This window comes from Rhinolophus hipposideros, assembly GCF_964194185.1.
Source record: "Rhinolophus hipposideros genome assembly, chromosome: X".
Classification (NCBI taxonomy): domain Eukaryota; kingdom Metazoa; phylum Chordata; class Mammalia; order Chiroptera; family Rhinolophidae; genus Rhinolophus; species Rhinolophus hipposideros.
The window spans coordinates 104,671,962-104,683,558 of NC_138046.1; positions in this window are offsets into that span (position 1 = coordinate 104,671,962).

Below are 11,597 nucleotides of genomic sequence, written 5' to 3' on the forward strand. Positions count from 1 at the left end.
AGTGGGTCAGTGGACAGGTGATTTTGTACCTGGTGGATGGGGAATGAGATGATATGAGCACGTGCAACAGGTCAATTTCACCGTGGCTGCAGTGAAGTCAGTCTCTGAAAGTTTCCCTGAGGGCACTGATGGAGAACCCACTAGGACTCTGTTCTCCTGGTCAGTCTGTCCACTAAGAATGCCATAGAAAAACCATGACACCTTAAGAGTGAGTCTTTCCCTGCCTCCTAGCAGCTCCGCCCTGGGTTTACTCAAAAGTCAGCAGGTGCTGGCAGGGGGATCCCTGTGTTCTGCCATGTGGGTCCCCCTAATTCACATTTGTTATTATCATGTCAACTGTGGCCAAAGTCTGGGCACCGGCCCCTCTGCTACTCTGACATTGACACCTCAAAGCTCCCTTGGACCTGAACTTGGAACTGGACTTGGAACTGAAGGTGGGCCTCAATCACCTTCCTGCAGGGGACACTTAGTGCTGAGAGCGGAGTGGGGTCCTTTCTGTCTTGAGGTCATTCTGATCCTCAGACATCAGTCAAGTTCCTCACACTGGCTCCTTGTAAGGCTTGGCAGCACTCGCCTTTTGTTTACTGGTGTCTACACCTTCAGACTAAGGATCTCATGTCCCTTAGTCCTCATAAAACAAGTGGGATAGTAACCTGAAGGTTCTTCCCTGGGATTTCTCATGCTGATACCATTGGGTTAGGATGGATAATTTTATGTCCCTTTTATTCAGGGTTGGTTCGTCGCTTGAGTTTCCACCGAGATACCTCAATTTGGCTCCTAGTAGAGAATTTCTCATAGTAAGAGAAAACGTCCATGAGCCCAAGTGGGAGAAAATGAATTTGACCTTATGTGACCAAATGTAGTCCCCTAGGCGTGGAGCTATTGCAAGCAGGTGGAGTCCTGAGGTAGGTGGTCCCAAATAGGATCTCAACTCGAGATCTAAATTTGACTCATGATGGGTTCTAAGATTTCTCCCTCTACTGACCGGGGTCCACTCCCCTCTGAGCAATACCCTCCACTCCCTGTGACACTTCTGTGAGGACTGAAGGGCACTCCTGTCAGACATGTATCCTTCAGGCCGGCCAGCCCTGACAATAGGGAGAATCGTTTGTGGCCCCACTGATAGGTGTGCGACATCCCCCCAGTCTTCAACCCGGCAAAACACGAAATTCTGCTGCTGCTGACCTAAGGCTGCCGCCATTGACCTGGTCTCTCACCTCCCTGCATCTCCTGGGAAGAAGTGAGTGCAACTCGTCACGTCAACATGCCTCAGTCTCCCAGGTGTGTAAGCAGAACTGGCGCTTTACGAGGCCCCCTCCTATCTCCTATCTGCGTAGGAGGGGTCCCCATCCCCACTCAGTGTCACGGCCCTGAATCCTATCAGGGAGTGGGTTCCTTTGACTAAACTGGACTCACTCCATTAGACCAAGGCCCTTGCCTCCCTGATACCACCTCCAGAAGAAATGAGGGCCACCTCAACCTGCCAACTCTTCCAGGGACTTCCTCTGCTCAGCTGGGGAGCTGACACTTCTAGCCCTCACCTCCTAAGTTCCCGCCAGAGGGGAAATTAGTTGCTTTTTAAGCCTATAGTGTGCCTGGTAAATCCTAGAGCTGAGCTCAGCAGCGCCGCACTAGGTGTCCCCCTTTCATGTGTAGACGTTGGCTCATAAAACCTCCCGGACCCCATCTTGACTGCAGTTCAGACTGAAAGTCCTCTCTCTGTAGAAGGGGGGCTCCTCCCGAAGAGGAAGCCCTTCTCCTTCACACATTCCAGGCCGACATCTCGGCGGGGGCCTCTGAGCGCCTTGGGCAGGGGAGGGATGGGGGGGCCCCCTCCTTCGTTATGCGAGGGATGTGGTTTCTTATGTTCCCACTCGGGCCCTCGTCTGGATCGTGTTGTGACGGACACGTCCTGCATGTGTAGAAGGGGGGCTCCTCCTGAAGAGGAAGCCCTTCTCCCTCACACATTCCAGGCTGAATGTAGGCCGACATCTTGGCTTGGCCCGAAGTTTAGCAAAGGGAGGTTTGGGGGGTCAAGTAATCTATTATGGTAGGGGTGTGGTTTCTTACTTTCCCACTCAGGTTCCTCACCTTGACTCCAGATCAGTCCTGCGAATCCATTCTCAGCTGAACAAACGCCGTATCTCCGTTCTGTTTTCAACGTTCTGGGCGGATAAGAGGAAGTCAGTGAGCCACTTCCGGCCACCGGTGCTGAGGTCAGTGTGTGCATTCAGTAGGGCCGTGGCTCCGTCACACCCCATTGTTTAGTAGTCAGTGACCTCTAGCTCCTCACTGAGAGTCCTTGCCTGGTATTTATTAAAGCCTGGGACTGCTCCTTCTGGTGACAGGAGTCAGCCAGCCTCGAAACTATGTCTCACCTTCTTGAGTGTGTAGAGGGTATATCTGGTTATGCAACACATGGCTACTCCTTCCTGGGCCTCATAAGGTTGACAGCAGCGAGATGTGTCTGTGAGGCCCCCTTTTTAGTGAGAGGTTTTGTGTTTAGCAGTCAGAGTCCTCATCTTAACTCCATTAAGGCCAAGACTCCTCTTTCTGCAGAACTCAGTCTGTCTCCTTCGTACTGAGGACCTTCCCACCCTGACACCACACAAGTGTGATCAGTCATAGCTCTTCTCCATCTTTCCAGGGCTAAGAATAGGATGGGGCTCTGTTTGACTCCCTTGGCTGGTGGGGGACCATCATTAACACTTGGGGTCTTTACCATGATACTTGTTGAGGCCTAGATTTTCTGTCTGCATATCTGGGACTGTCCCCATTAGTCCAAGATCCTCACCTCCATGAGATACTCCAGGGAATATAAAGGGGTTCCACTGCCTCACAAGTCTCTCCTGAACATCCCAATGCCAACAGCATAAGGGGAATTTGTAGGGCTACTCTGTTTTGTGGTGGTTGCTTCCTTCATTCTTATTTAGAGTCCTCACCTTGACCTCTGACCAGTCTTGGGAGTGTGCTCTCTGTGAGCCTGAGGCTGCTCCCATCAAATCAAGGTACTCACCTTCTGGGGACCACCAAATTGGAAGTCAGGATGTGCCACATCCTGTCAGGACTCTTCCAGACCTCCAAGGGTTGATAGCGTGAGTCAGACTTTATGGAACTGCACTGTTTTTTTCTGGATCCTTCCATAACTCCTCATTCAGAATCCTCACCTTCATATCTGTCACAGACTGGGATTCTTCCTTCTACTTACCTGACTGAAGTTGTCCTTCTTAGGCCAGGGCTCTTAAATCCTTGAAAGTTCTGAAGAGTAAATGAGGGCATGCTCAGCATGACAGCTCTGTCTGGGGTCTGAATCTGAGAGCAGGTGGAAGCCTGGCTGAGTGTGACACCCTATATTCTGGGGTGTTGTTTTCTCCAGCCCTCTAACATTGGGGCCCTCCTTTTGGCTCCTGTACCTTGGATTAAATGCTTCCTGGGAAATGCTACATCCCTGCAAACCCCCTGAACAATTTTCTATATGCAAACCGTGGTCCCTGTTCTAGGAGTGGTGTACGATGTGGAAACTGAAGCACAAGGCAGGAATCCCAGCACAAGTGAAGGACTGATGGGGGAAAATGTAGGCTGATATTTTCCTTCTCTTCATCAGGCAGACTTAGATTCTCAAGTAAAGTCTGTTCTGATAGATTTACATGCTGCAGGGAAGGGGATGTTTGGGATGATTTTGTAAGACCCTGATCTTTTGAGGTTATCTGACATTGCATGTGTAGATGTAATGATGAGCGGGGAAAAGAAAGAAGAGCACACGCTAGAGAGGGGCTAACTAATTTGTTCAGCAATATCTAATAAACTTATTTAGCAATATACAATAGCAAAAGACAAAGGCAATTAAAAGAATATGCAGTGACAGAGGTAAAGGCAATTAAGACTAAACTATATACACTGATAACAATGTCATGTCACAGGAGTATACATACACATAAGTTTAAGAGATCCCAACATATGTTTACTATTGATCAAAAATCACTGGCTAAATATACAAATAACATCAATAAGGAGTATCCAAATGCAGTAATAAACTCTATAAGATATTAACTAATAACAGTACTGTGTTTCCCTGAAAATAAGACCTACCCCGAAAATAAGCCCCAGTTAAGATCGTCAGCCAGACAGACACATTTAGTACATTATGACAATGTTCCAGAAGAAGATGACATGACTGTATTTGAATAAATGCAGATTGTTGTATCTGAAAAAATAAGACGTCCCTTGAAAATAAGCCCTAATGCATCTTTTGGAGCAAAAATTAATATAAGACCCAGTCTTATTTTCAGGGAAACATTGTATATGCCAAAAGCTCACCAAACTGTGGGGAAACAACATTGGAGAGGTTGGAAAACTGATCAGATCTCACTAGATCCACACCTGGAGATTACGTCCCCTGATGTTGCAAACTGTGAACAAACTGTAGGGAACAACACTGGAGAGGCTGTGAACCAGCCAGATCTCACCAGGTCTGTGGCTGGAAGCTAGGGTATTTCCTGATGCTGCAAGCGGCATGCTGTATATAAGTTCTTAAAATGTTAACAAATTCCCAAGAATGCTGCTGCTGTTGTCGTTGTTGCTGTTGTTGTAAGTTCCAAGTTTTAAATTTTAAGTCACCAATCATCAAAGAACAAAAGCATCCTGTACTGCCAATTGAGTTCTGTCTTATATATCTCTTTAAATGTATTTTACAACCACCCTTCATGTTCCTGCCTCCCCCTCAGGGAATGGCCAGTTCCGGGAGGGTTCAGCAGTTACTGTGATAAAAATATTGCTTATCGGGCTGAAGGGCCAGTTTATTTGGATAAACAATACTTACTGTTTTCACCTGGGACCATCGGCCCAAGGCCTTCCAAAGCCTGGCAACGTGTCTGTCAAGTCATTTTGATATAACTTAGTTACTTCTTCACCTCATCTGCTGATGTGGGTGAAACAGACAGAAAGCAACATCATCCCATATCTCTCCTGGTGATGAGACGAGGGGGAATTTTTTTTTTTTTAAGATTTCATTGGGGAAGGGGAACAGGACTTTATTGGGGAACAGTGTGTATTTCCAGGACATTTTTAAAATTGGGGAACAGTAGTATGTTTTTCCCAGGACTCATCAGTTCCATCCAAGTCAAGTTGTCCTTTCAATCTTAGTTGTGGAGGGTGCAGCTCAGCTCCAGGTCCAGTCACTATTGTTAGTTGCAGGGGCGCAGCCCACCATCCCTTGTGGGAGTTGAACCGGTAACCTTGTGGTTGAGAGGCGGCGCTCCAACCAACTGAGCCACCTAAGAGCTCAGCAGCAGCTCATTGACTTCATTCTAGTTACGGTGGGCACAGCTCTCTGGCCCATGTGGGAATTGAACTGGCAGCCCTGTTGCCCAGAGTTCGCAGTTCTAACCAACTGAGCCACCTGTCTGCTCCAAGAATTTTTTTAACCCTAAGCTAACCATCACCTCACATTCAGTCTCTCATGCGAGGGAACAAAAAACTAACAGACAAAAGCTAACCATCTCCTCACATGCAGTCTCTCATGTGAGGGAACAAAACAAAAGAAAAAAAAAACGAACATCAGCCAATGAAAGTGAATTTTCTTAACATCTTCCCTACAGTCAATAATCATACTGTCACCATGTATTAGCTTTCTTTTTTTATTCATGCCTCTCATTTAATTTGGTATTCGTATTACTCTGGAAATGTAGTCCAACCCAGTAGTATGATCATAGATTCTTTTTATTGCCTGAGATACATTTTTAAGAAGAAAGAGGAAAATTGAGTTACTAAGAAGCACAAGGTGGGTCGTGGGCTAGGAGAATTGGAGCAGTGTCAGCTCTAGACTAATCCAGACCAGCGGGCTAGTTTCAACCCTGTCCCTTAACAGCCATGTGAATTGGGCACATTACTAAACTTAGTGAGCATCAGGCTCTGCACTTGTGAAGTGGGTTCGATTAGCTCTGTCTTGTAGGGCTTGTGGAATGTGGTTCTTGAATAAGCGAAGCAAATCCAAGTATATATCTTTGAATTTTACAAAAATAAGGACTAAAAGGTATAAGGTGAACCAAGAATTGACCACCTCTTACCTTTTTGTTTTTTCTTTTTTGCATGATCCTAACTATTTTAATGTAGAGTTCTTTTACATGTCTAAGAAAATATCTATTCCAATGCTATGTTATCTTGTGTGGATCACAGAAAAAAATAATTTAATGATTTTTAACTTGCTTTACTAAATACCAAAACTCTTCTTAAAATTAGTAAACAGAAATAAATGTGGAACCCATGTCATTCAAAAACTTAGATTCTGAAGCTAAATACATCCTCCGTTTAAGTGAACATTTGATAAATACCAAATCAATCAATCAATCTTCAAGTTGCCCATATACAGCAGGAACACAGAAGTGACATACTCTTCCTACCCTTTATTTCTACCCTGACCCTCTGCTACTCAGAACATTGACTACCAACTTGCAACACAAGTGAAGAATCTGCATTAGGCCTCACTAGGGGGTGGGAGGAACTGTTGGACATGATCCTCACTGTGCACTGGACTTGGAAGTAGTGCCAGCCATGGTGGCAGCAGTGGCCTGTGTTCTCTCTTCCTCATCTCTCAAAGCCTCTTCATAATGACATGGAAAGTCACTGGGGGTGGTACCATTGATCTTGGACAAAAACTCCAGCACTTTCATCTTGGTGGTTGCAGCATGGGCTCTTGGACCCCAGAAGAATTCACAGTGTGGAGGATCACTGCCGGGTACCTGCCAGTACTCCTGGTACTTTAGCTGCACCAAATTGCTGATAATGAGCTTCATGGGATCTACAAGAATGAAGTGCCTCTTCCCATAATTTACATTAATTACATTCTGCTCTTTCCAGACTATCTCCTCAGTGATGCAGCTGCCCTTTATGAATATTGGGCCCTGGACAGTCATCAAGGGACTGGTCTTATGCATGCCTTTTTCATAACTCAGCCTCTCATCTTATGTGAGATCCAGTTTTTTGACAAGGGCACAGGAATAGTCCTTCCCGTCAACTCCAAGACCAGCTCCATGTGCTCAGAGGCTCTCCTGAGCATTTCAGGAAGTGTTCCTTATCCTCTTTTATGACATTCTTCACCATGTCTGACTTTGTGATGTACTCTTTCACTTGATAACTGAGCACAGGTAAGTTCACCAACAAAGCCTGTTTCTAGTCCAGAGGCTATCTGGTAAAGCTGCAGGATTCTGGAGCTTTCTGCCTTTGTAACCACTGGAATCCTCATCCAATATACTTGATGATGTGACTGTGGACACTCCTGGCTTTGAGTCTCCCTGTGGACCTGCAACTGTTGCTCATGTGTGCAACACTAATGCTTCTGATACTGAGGTGTGATGAGTCTTGGTGGTATCAGCAGGCAGGAGTGTGAGTAGGAGGCATGGTGATAGGGCACCAAAGGCTAAAGAAGAGAAGGAGGATGTGAGTGGCCTCTCCTGGTAAACTCAACTTTGTTGGCTCTCATGAAAGCCAACTCCACCAGACTTTTCCTAAGGGCAGTGCTCTAGGTCCTCACAGGTCTCCTGTCCTGCTTATCCCAGAAGTACTTGAAGGAAGAACTGAGAAGGTGTTTCTCAATACAGCCAGCCATCTCAGTTGGAGACTTCCCAGAGCTCACAGTAGGGCAGACAGCACTGGGCTCTGGGGTTCTCTGTTTAAGATGGGTGGTCCCCTCAGTTCTCACTCAGGGTCCTTACCATAAATCCTGGCAGTTCATAAGACACTCACTTTGCTGACTTGAGGCCATCTCCCTTTAGACCAAGGCCGTCGCCTATCTGTGATTTCTATGAGGAAGTGAAAGGACATCTTATATGGCTACCTGTGTGACAGAAGAAACTTGACTCTGGGGGGCACCTTCTCTTCTGGGGTGGGTGGTCTCCACACCCCTCATTCTGATTCTTCACTTTAACTCCTGGCAGAGAATGGAATTTTTTTCTCTGTTGAAATGGTATCATCCCCTTCAGACTAAGGACCTGACCTCTTTTAGTCACCTGAGGAGAAAATATAACAGGACGAAAACTACAGGAGATAGATATATATATATATATATATATATATATATATATATATATATATATATATATATATATATATACACAGGATGCCTGGCAAACGTATCTGAGAGGAAATTAAGAGGCCTCAGCTTGAAATTCTGCCTGATTTCCAGGTCTCACAGACAGGGTGGAGCAAGACTCTGAGGTACCTGTCTTCTAGAGTTATACTATTCTTAATGGGGGATGCTCAGAGAAATCATGGTACTTAGAGAAAAGCAAGATATATATATACCAAGAGAGAGAGAGAGAGAGAGTAATTTTTTGCGTGTGGATTTTTTACATTATTGTTATATTTATGGTGGAACAAAAATAGTTTAAATTCAACAATAAAATAAATACAACCAAAAACTATTCTAAAACTGTTGTGCAGCTTTGGTTAGAGACAAAACCTGTGCTCAACCTATTTTTTAAAAAAACTTTTTAAATTTATTTTTCAATTTTTGTCGATGGAGTAATAGACATATTGGAGAGAAGCAAGTTTGAGGACCTGTAAGGGTTCTTCTATTGGGGAGTGACAGCATTGAAGAGTGGAACAGCAGACTACACCTGCATATCTTACTGAGACATTTTGTTACAGGGAATTGAATATACTGCCTAATCAGTGCTGGAATGCTGTTTACATCAGCATTTCCAAAAATAAGGCCTATGAGATAATATTAGGTGCTACTAAAAAATTTAAATCATTTTAGAGTAAGGTGGTTTAAACAAAGTCAAATAGGTTTTAGTTTCTAGTTTTGTTTTCACTTCAAGATTCCCAAAGCCTTTGCTATGCCAATAGGTACTGAGAAACTCTAAAAGGGGTAATATAATGAGTTTTTTAAAAAACATTTTGACCACAGAAAACATGCCCTCCTGTCATTTTCACATTGAATCTCAGCTTATGTTTTTCTGAATGTTTTTGGTGAAAGTGTGGTGGCCCTTAGAGGGGACAACAATATAGGCCAGGGACATTTTCAAAAACAAAATGTTGGCGTTAGTGCCTATAGATAATATCTAAATTGCAAGGATGTCTCTTTAAGAAGTGACATGAAATATTGGTTTTTCAGGCACTTTTCCATAATTTCAGTTTAGAGTAACAGTACTCAACCACATCCAAAACTTGCTTGAGATGCCTGATCATTTACAGACACAGTATAAGAGTCATGCTAAGTATAGAACACCCTAAACTTCCCAAAGAACGATACTGTCTTAGGGCTACTGAAAGGAAAGTAGATGCATATTTTCTCAGCCCCCAAACCTCCAAGGGGGAATAACAGGCTAGAGTCAGCCAGCCATAGGGACCTAATTAGAAAAGTATTAGTGCAGGGATGGTGCTCAGCCTCAGTGGCGAATGAGGATGTTTGGAAACTTGTGGGGACAAAACCCCAAAAAACAGTTTCCAGGCTCTCGGCCTCACAATAGAAAGGTGCTGGCTCGGGTAGTAAATGGCCATCAACTGTGATCAGATGCCAGCAGCTGTGGCTAGTTGGCCGTCAGCTGTAACCCGTAAGCCATTGGCCACTAATATAACGGCTGTGGCTACGCTAGCAGAGAAAAGGAATGGGGGCTAGCAAGAAGATGGTGGCTGGCAAGCGCGGACTGCTGTTAGGCAGATTATGTAGATCCTGCTTCCTGTGTCTCCAGCCTAGCCGCCAGCGAGAATATATTGGTTTGACTCCCCTATCTATGGCTCCGTGGGTGTTCCTGTTTGGCCTTACCGTGTCCTGCGTTCTTGGGCGGGGAGTGGGAGCTGAGACCCTGCACGACAAAACTACAGGGGAGAAATTCTGTCTTATGAACTGCCCTTCCATAGTGGAAGTGAAGAGGGAATGTGGTAATGTGGAAGCTACACAGTACGTGCAGTTCCTCCAAATGGTACAAGATACTGCAGTTTTTAAAGGACCTAATCTAGGCTCCTTTGGATGTTGGGACTGAGGTCATTTATATTCTTTCTGTTATTCTTATCATACGTTAAGAGACTGGAGCAAGCCATGTTCCTGCTGAGGACACACATAGTAGACCTAACTGGGAAAGACAAAGGCCGGGAATGGAGATGAGGACTCAGAACCCGGAGATGTCTGTAGAAGTCCAGAGAGGTACAGCTGAAAATACACACCCATTTGCCTCTTTACAGTTCAAATAAAATCGTAAACTAAAGCAATTTCCTAGGCAAAGCTAAAACACAAACCCAGCCTTTATCTTGTGATTTAGATTTAAAGGTATACAGGAAATCAGAAGTGTGTTGATTTGATGAAGTTACTTTCCCAAATGCTATATTTCAAAGCATTTTCAAATAAAAGAGAAATGAGATGGTAGCTCGAGACAGCTGACATTAATAAAAGAATCATGTAGGGCCGGCACAGTGGCTCAGGCGGTTAGAGCTCCGTTCTCCTAACTCTGAAGGCTACCGGTTCGATTCCCACATGGGCCAGTGGGCTCTCAACCACAAGGTTGCTGGTTCAACTCCTCAAGTCCCTCTAGGGATGGTGGGCTACGCCCCCTGCAACTAAGATTGAACCTGGCACCTTAAGCTGAGCTGCCTCCTGGATGGTCAGTTGGTTGGAGCAAGCGCTTTCAACCACAAGGTTGCCAGTTCGATTCCTCGACTCCTACAAGGGATGGTGGGCTACAACTAGCAATGGCAACTGGACCTGGAGCTGAGCTGCGCCCTCCACAACTAAAACTGAAAGGACAACAACTTCACTTGGAAAAAAGGCCTGGAAGTACACACTGTTCCCCAATAAAGTCCTGTTCCCCTTCCCCAATAAAATCTTTAAAAATAAAAATCATATAAGTAATATATTTAGAGTCATATTTATTGCTTCTCCTGGGTAATATTAATATTTATCAGTGTCTTCATCTCCCAATGGAACAAAACTCATGAATGTTAATAATATATTGTTTTAGTCATGTACTAGCTAATTAATAAAGGTATTAAATATAATCATTTCCGAAACCTGTGACTCTGGCACATATTTTAGTAATACCTCTTCAATGGGATTTTAGTGTTTTAATATTTCCTTCTGTGATAATTGGATATGTATATGATTTAAAAATATTATACAATTATTCATCAGGGAATTGGAGCAGGACTTTGTGACTTTACTAAAAATCTGTTCAGTTGAAAACACATCTTTAGAGTAGCCATTGATATTGAGAGACAACTTCAAGTTTTATAATGATGTGCTACCACATACCATTCTTTCATTGTACAGCAAGAAAACCACAGCAAAATAAAAATGTCTCGGTCAATGTTGAAGTAGATAATCATCATTTCAAAGTGCCGGTTTTGTTTTAGAGAATCATTACGTTTCTTCTAACTGATTGTTCCATTTCATTATAAAAGCTTATACAAAAATGTTAATGTTTAAAATGATCATGGTAGAGAGGTAGGAAAATAGAAAAATCACAAAGAACATCAATAACTATAAATCTCTGCTACTCAGAAACATCTGCTGTTATCAAACTATTTTTTTATTTGTCATTAGGCAATTTTGGAAGACTGAAAAAGTAATCTCAGCTTGCATACACAAACCACCTAGAGAACAATGG